A 6,000-nucleotide genomic window follows, 5' to 3' on the forward strand; every position below is an offset into this window, starting at 1 on the left:
ATCAAGGAGTAACGTGATGATCACTTTTATTACGTGGCGATTTTTATTGTGTCGGTTAAGTACCCAACATACCACATGGCATTCTCTTATTGGATACCGGCTCAAATTTAAAAATAACACAAGTTATAAAAGGAAGATGATGATTTCCTTTTCAACTTTCTGCTCTCTGATTAAACCTCAAGAACCTTAACTGTTCATCGCTTCTAAATTCTTCAAATGCTCTCAAATTGTCTACAATGGCTACTTGTTAATGCAATGTTGATCAAACAACAACCAATGACGAGGATGTTTCGCAACCTATGATGAAGATTCAACACACTAATCTTCGTCTAGTTCCCACTCTTGATCAATACCTAGAGGAGTTACATATGCTTGTTCAAACACTGAATAACTATGTATTATCGTATGCTCTTTCTGTTTCGTTTGCAATCCCAATGGAATGGTTATCTCTTGCTGCTTCAACTGTGGTATTCAACAAAATAGCCAAGGCGGTTACATTCCAGCTTGCGAATTCAATATCAAAGAAGCTCACTTTGAAACAGTTTGCACAAATTCTAAGACTACCAACTTCAGGCACTTTCTATGAAGTTACGAACAATCAAGTGATTCATATGTTCAATGAAATAAGACATCAACCTACACTCACTGCAATAAGCCACATTAAGATGTCCAGTCTTCCATGTGTTTGGAGTTTCATGTTTAGGATCGTTTTAAGATGTTTGACAGGAAGAAACTCTGGACTTGACAAGGCCAAGCTTGAAGTATACTCAGTTATGGTGGGATTATACTATGGTCTAAATGTCGATTATGCTTCACTTTTATGGGAAGAACTTAGAATTTCAATTTCTCACACGAAGCTGGAAATTGGTGTGTCGAGTGCTCGGTTTTAGGTTTTAATTCTAAAGTGGATCTACAGTTTGGAGAATATATTGGTTCCCTCACGTGTTGATACTATAGAATTTTTGACGATGAATGCTCCAAGGGATTCTGTGGATGATGTTAATCTCTTTCCTAATGATGCTCGAATTGCGAATTTGATGCTCAAACTGGTGGATCCTAAAAATCAGTTATTGGTGAAATATTTGGCTTCTATTGATTCTTCTAATCCAACTAGGGTTATTCCACCAAAGGTTTCTCAATAGGGGTAGAAGGAACATCGAGAGGCTCTAAGACTTCAAAGAAGAAGAAACATGTAGAAAAGCAACAAGTTGTGGAGGAGGAGATTATTAAAAAACCATACCAATGAAAAATGGGGTTCTCAAACAAACTAAGAAACCAGCTAAGAAACCTTCTGATTCTCCAAACAAGACATATACTTAGGACCTAGTTGTAAAAACTGTTGAGCCCAGTGTTGTGGAATCCTCAAATCGTGTTTCTTGTAAGGATGGTCCAAAGAAGGTTAGAAAGTTACAATTTACCAGGAAGGGAGTTCTTGTTCGTGAAGTTTTGTGTCCTGGATCTCCAACATCAAAGAAGCATCAAGCTTTGGATGATGTTCAATAGTTAAATAAGAGAAAGCATGATCAAGTTCGTGTTTCACTTGAGAGTGTGAATGTTGAGACCGAGAATGGTAGTGATAGCGACAGGTCAGACATTCGAATCGAGGATTCTTTTATTGGTTCACCACGAAAGGATACCCCCTGTCAAGTTGACTTTCGAGGAGACAAGGATTCTTGGTGTCACTGTAAACGTATCTAATACGGATACAAACATCAATCCGAGTGATCAACAACAAACCAACATACTTGAGAAGAATATAGTCAAACCATCAGGGGGTTCGAATACTAAGTCCGGTCACGAGGAGGTTGGAACTCCAGACATCACTGTGAACTTATCTAATAAGGACACAAATGTCAACATGGATGAAGGGATGATCAACAATGAATCTACTGTCACATTTTCCATTGCAACTTCAACAACTTTACCACCACCAACATCACCCCATTTCTACTTATGTTCCTATTTCAATTGTTTGACCAACATTCTTTGGTATTATACAAGAACCTGTCACCACTCATTTCTCCTCACAATCAATTGAGAAGTCACTTCAAGGAGATGAAGTTGATGATGACGATATCATGGTTTCGTTTGCTGATATTCAATTCAATCCAGAAGAAGAAGATATTTATGATGAACTAATCATGTCAGGTAAGGAATTCAAGATACTCAACTCAAAGATCAATCCTCTTCTTCAAATATCAGCAGTTACTGGAGGAAAGAATTGTGTGACTGAATTCGAAATGGATTATTTGTTGAAAGCTCAACAATCATGATTGTGAGATCTGATTGAGGGTGTTGAGTAGAAACAAGAAGAAAGATTGGCTGATTATTAAAAGAGTTTCGATTATGAAGTCTAAAAGCTTCATCATGTTGCCAAGGAACGTCATGAACTTTTCATCGAAAAGATGAAGGCAAGGAATGTGTCTCTTGATCTCAAAATTGTTGAAAAAAAATCTTTGATGTTAGAAGAAGGAAAGAAGTGTTGGATAAGGTTTCTAAGTCCATAACTATATTTGGTATGTACTTGACCCGATTTAGCATGGTCCATTTGGGTTGCATGGCATCGGAACAATTTGGATAGACTTTTGTGAGAAGAGGATATTTATGATTTATTAATATGTTATAAGTTCTAATATGTTAATATGAAATCATATTATTTAATTAGTATTGATCAAGAATTAGTTTGGAATTAATTATGTGATCAAAAGAGACTAATTAAATAAATGGGGATTGATTTGGTAAATCATTCATTCTTATATAGTGGGCTTATGATCCATAGTTCTTCATGTTGGGATAAACCCATGTGTTGACCCATGGATACTCCATGGAGGTTAAAACCCATGGATCATGAGGGATGTGGAAAGGCATGAGTTACATGGTGTAACCCTAATGTGCACACTATATAAAGAATCCTCATACTAGCAAAATCGGCACTTAAGATACACAAGTGAGGGCTAGCCGATTTTGGTGCAATATAATCTTCTCTCAAGTTATTCCAGATGTTGGTACTTGGTGGTGTTGTGTAAAGCATTTGAAGCATCATATTTGGGGTGCTAGGCTCACAAAGTCTTAAGGAATCAAAGCTACAAGAAAGGTATGTCATTCTACTAGAATTTTGTATTACATATACCCCATGATATGCTAGTTAGGATGAGACCTTGGAAAAATCAAAGTTTGCATATATAATAGAGAAAACATAGATCCAAGGTTTATAGGGTTTCATGCACACCATAGGAGTGTTAGAATGCTCAAAACCCAACAGTGGTATCAGCGCCTAGGCTTGTTTGCAATTATACTTGATGCTACTTGTTGAAAAGTCGATTTTCTGCTCACTGTTCAGTGAACTCGCCGAGTCCATTGGGGGGACTCGACGAGTCCATGTTGAAATTCATCATACTCGTCGAGTTGGTTCATGCACTCAACGAGTTGGAGGCCCTGAGTGTAGAATTTCGAGTTTCAATGCTGGAATTGGACTAGGATCATTACCCTAAATTGTTTTAGCCTGTTAAACCTGTTTTTGATGTAGTAATGATTGTGCTTATCCAATTTCAAAGATAATTGTCAAAGTTTCAAGTTTTGTATTAAGTTCATATGATTCTTGAAAATTGTTGATATGAATTATGCATGCTTATGAGTTTTGTTAGATCATAGAAATTATTTGACATGCTTGTTAGTTTAATTGTTGACCTAAATGCTTTTTAATGGACTCCATAACTTGTCCTCAAGTTATGGAATTCAAAGAGTCTTTTCCATTAAAATCATTAAAACTCATAAGTTATAGAAATGAAAGGTTTTGAATAGTTTCAAAACTTGCCCTCAAGTTTTGGAATTTGTAAAGTCACTTTAGAATACTTTAAGTCCAAACCCTATAATTTTAAAAGTTTAAAATTCAAGCCTTATACTATTATATTATTAAAAGTCTAAGAATTATATATATGTATAAGATCAAGTCAGTCTTACCGTTAGTAGGCCTCATTCACGAAGCCGATCTATAAAGGGGTATAAGGTTGTTGCCTATATTTTGACAGCTTAATGGGAGTCCACTCTCACCCACTGCTTCCTTAACTAGTGGAGGGTCGTTAGCCGAACGGGTAGGACAAAGACTATAATTCTCATTAAAAGTATAATGATAAATATAATGGAACTAAACTTTTTATAAATTCCCAATCTTAGTTACTTTAGGAAATTGTGAACTTGATGCTAACCCATGAAATTACACTTTGCACATTGCTAAGTCGTTAGTGGAGCGTGTGTGGTTAATCGGCACACTAACTTGGACTAACAAGGGTGGCAAAGGGTGGCTTAAGGTTTATCATAGATCGGTGGAGCGTGTGTGGTTAACCGACACATCGATTAGGTGATAAAATTAAGAGTACCAAGCTAATTTGCATGGTTATTCACACTTTGTTTGTGATCCTCGGTATCCCAGTCACAAACTTGAAGGGCATAATCGAGATTTAAACATGACATTGAATTGTTCAATGAATCTCAAAAGATCTAGGAGTTTCAATCCAATTAAAACCTAATAATCTGTTTCATTTTTCATGGTGAAAATTGGTAAATCGTCATTTACCTACCTTCAAATATTTTGCAAGTTGGATTACGGCATCCCTCTTCTAATTTGTAAAATATTGTGTTGGGTCCTAGCCTTAATATTTCATTTGGGTGTTTTATTAAGGACTCTTTATCTAATCTAAACTTGTCTTTCTTTCTTTTCAGATGTCTTCCAACAATGCTTCTGGCTCAAACCCTACTGACCCCTTCTCTCTCATGAACCTTTGTGGGAGAGTCATCTTTGATGGTTCCAACTTCAATGAATAGATTAGGAACATCAGGATGGTCAGTCTTTATAAGGACAAGGAATATGTCCTAGACAAGGAGCTAAAGGAAATCGATGAGTCTTCTGCTACTCCTGAGGAGATTGCTGAGTTTAGGGCACATGTGAAGGATTCCACCAAGGTGTCTTGTATCATGTTGGCCACCATGACAGCTGAACTCCAAAAGTCATATGAGGACTTCTACCCTTTTGAGATGCACCAGGACCTGATGGAAAGATACCATCAGAGTGCTCATCAAGAGAGGTATGAAATCATCTCTTCCATGATAACAACCAAGATGAAGGATGGTGAACCCATCACGGGCCACTTGCAGAAAATGCAAAGTTTTGTGGACCGGTTGCTGAAATTGAGTGTGGACTTCCCTGAGGAGCTGGCTATATATATCATTCTACACTCCTTGTCTCCATGTTATGATCAGTTCCGAATGACCTATCATATGAACAAGGAAGAGATCACACTTTTCAAACTTCAAGGGCTTTTGAGGACTGCCGAAAGTGGTCTCAAAGGTAAATCGGTTTTTGTTTCTACTCCAACCACCGCCCCTGTTCTAGCAATCGGGCAAGGTAAAGGGAAAAAGAGGAAGACCCCTTCGAAGGGTACCAAGGGAAATTCTCTTGATGGATCCTCTTCGAGTGGAACCAAAAGGGGTTCTGCCACTCCCTCTCCCAACCCAGAGGATGCATAATGCTTCTATTGTCAGGAAAAAGGCACTGGAAGCGAAGCTGCCCCAAGTACTTTCAAGATGTTAAGGATGGGAAAGTGAAACCCACCCATGTAGGTATTTACACTATATTGTATAATAACTCACCACATACTAATTCATGGGTCATTAATACAGGGTGTGGAATTCACATTTGTTCTGATTTGCAGGGCCTAAAAAGAAGTGAGGATGTGGAGCACGGGAAGATAAACATGATCATCGGGAATAGGAAAGCTTCACCTATCACCAAGATTTGAGTTTATTCTTTATTGCTTAGTAGTGGGTTAATATTAGATTTAAATAAATGATATTACTCGTCTGAAATGGCAAGAAATATTATTTCCTTTCATGGTTTGTACAAACAAGGATTTACTTTTTCATTTGATAATGGATGTGGTGGTATTAATGCTTTTTATAATGGTGTTTTTTATTTTAAAGCATTACCTTGTGATGGTGTATATG

Source organism: Lactuca virosa, chromosome 2 (assembly GCF_052849685.1).
Source record: "Lactuca virosa cultivar CGN04683 chromosome 2, Lactuca_virosa_CGN04683_v6, whole genome shotgun sequence".
NCBI classification, from domain to species: Eukaryota; Viridiplantae; Streptophyta; class Magnoliopsida; order Asterales; family Asteraceae; genus Lactuca; species Lactuca virosa.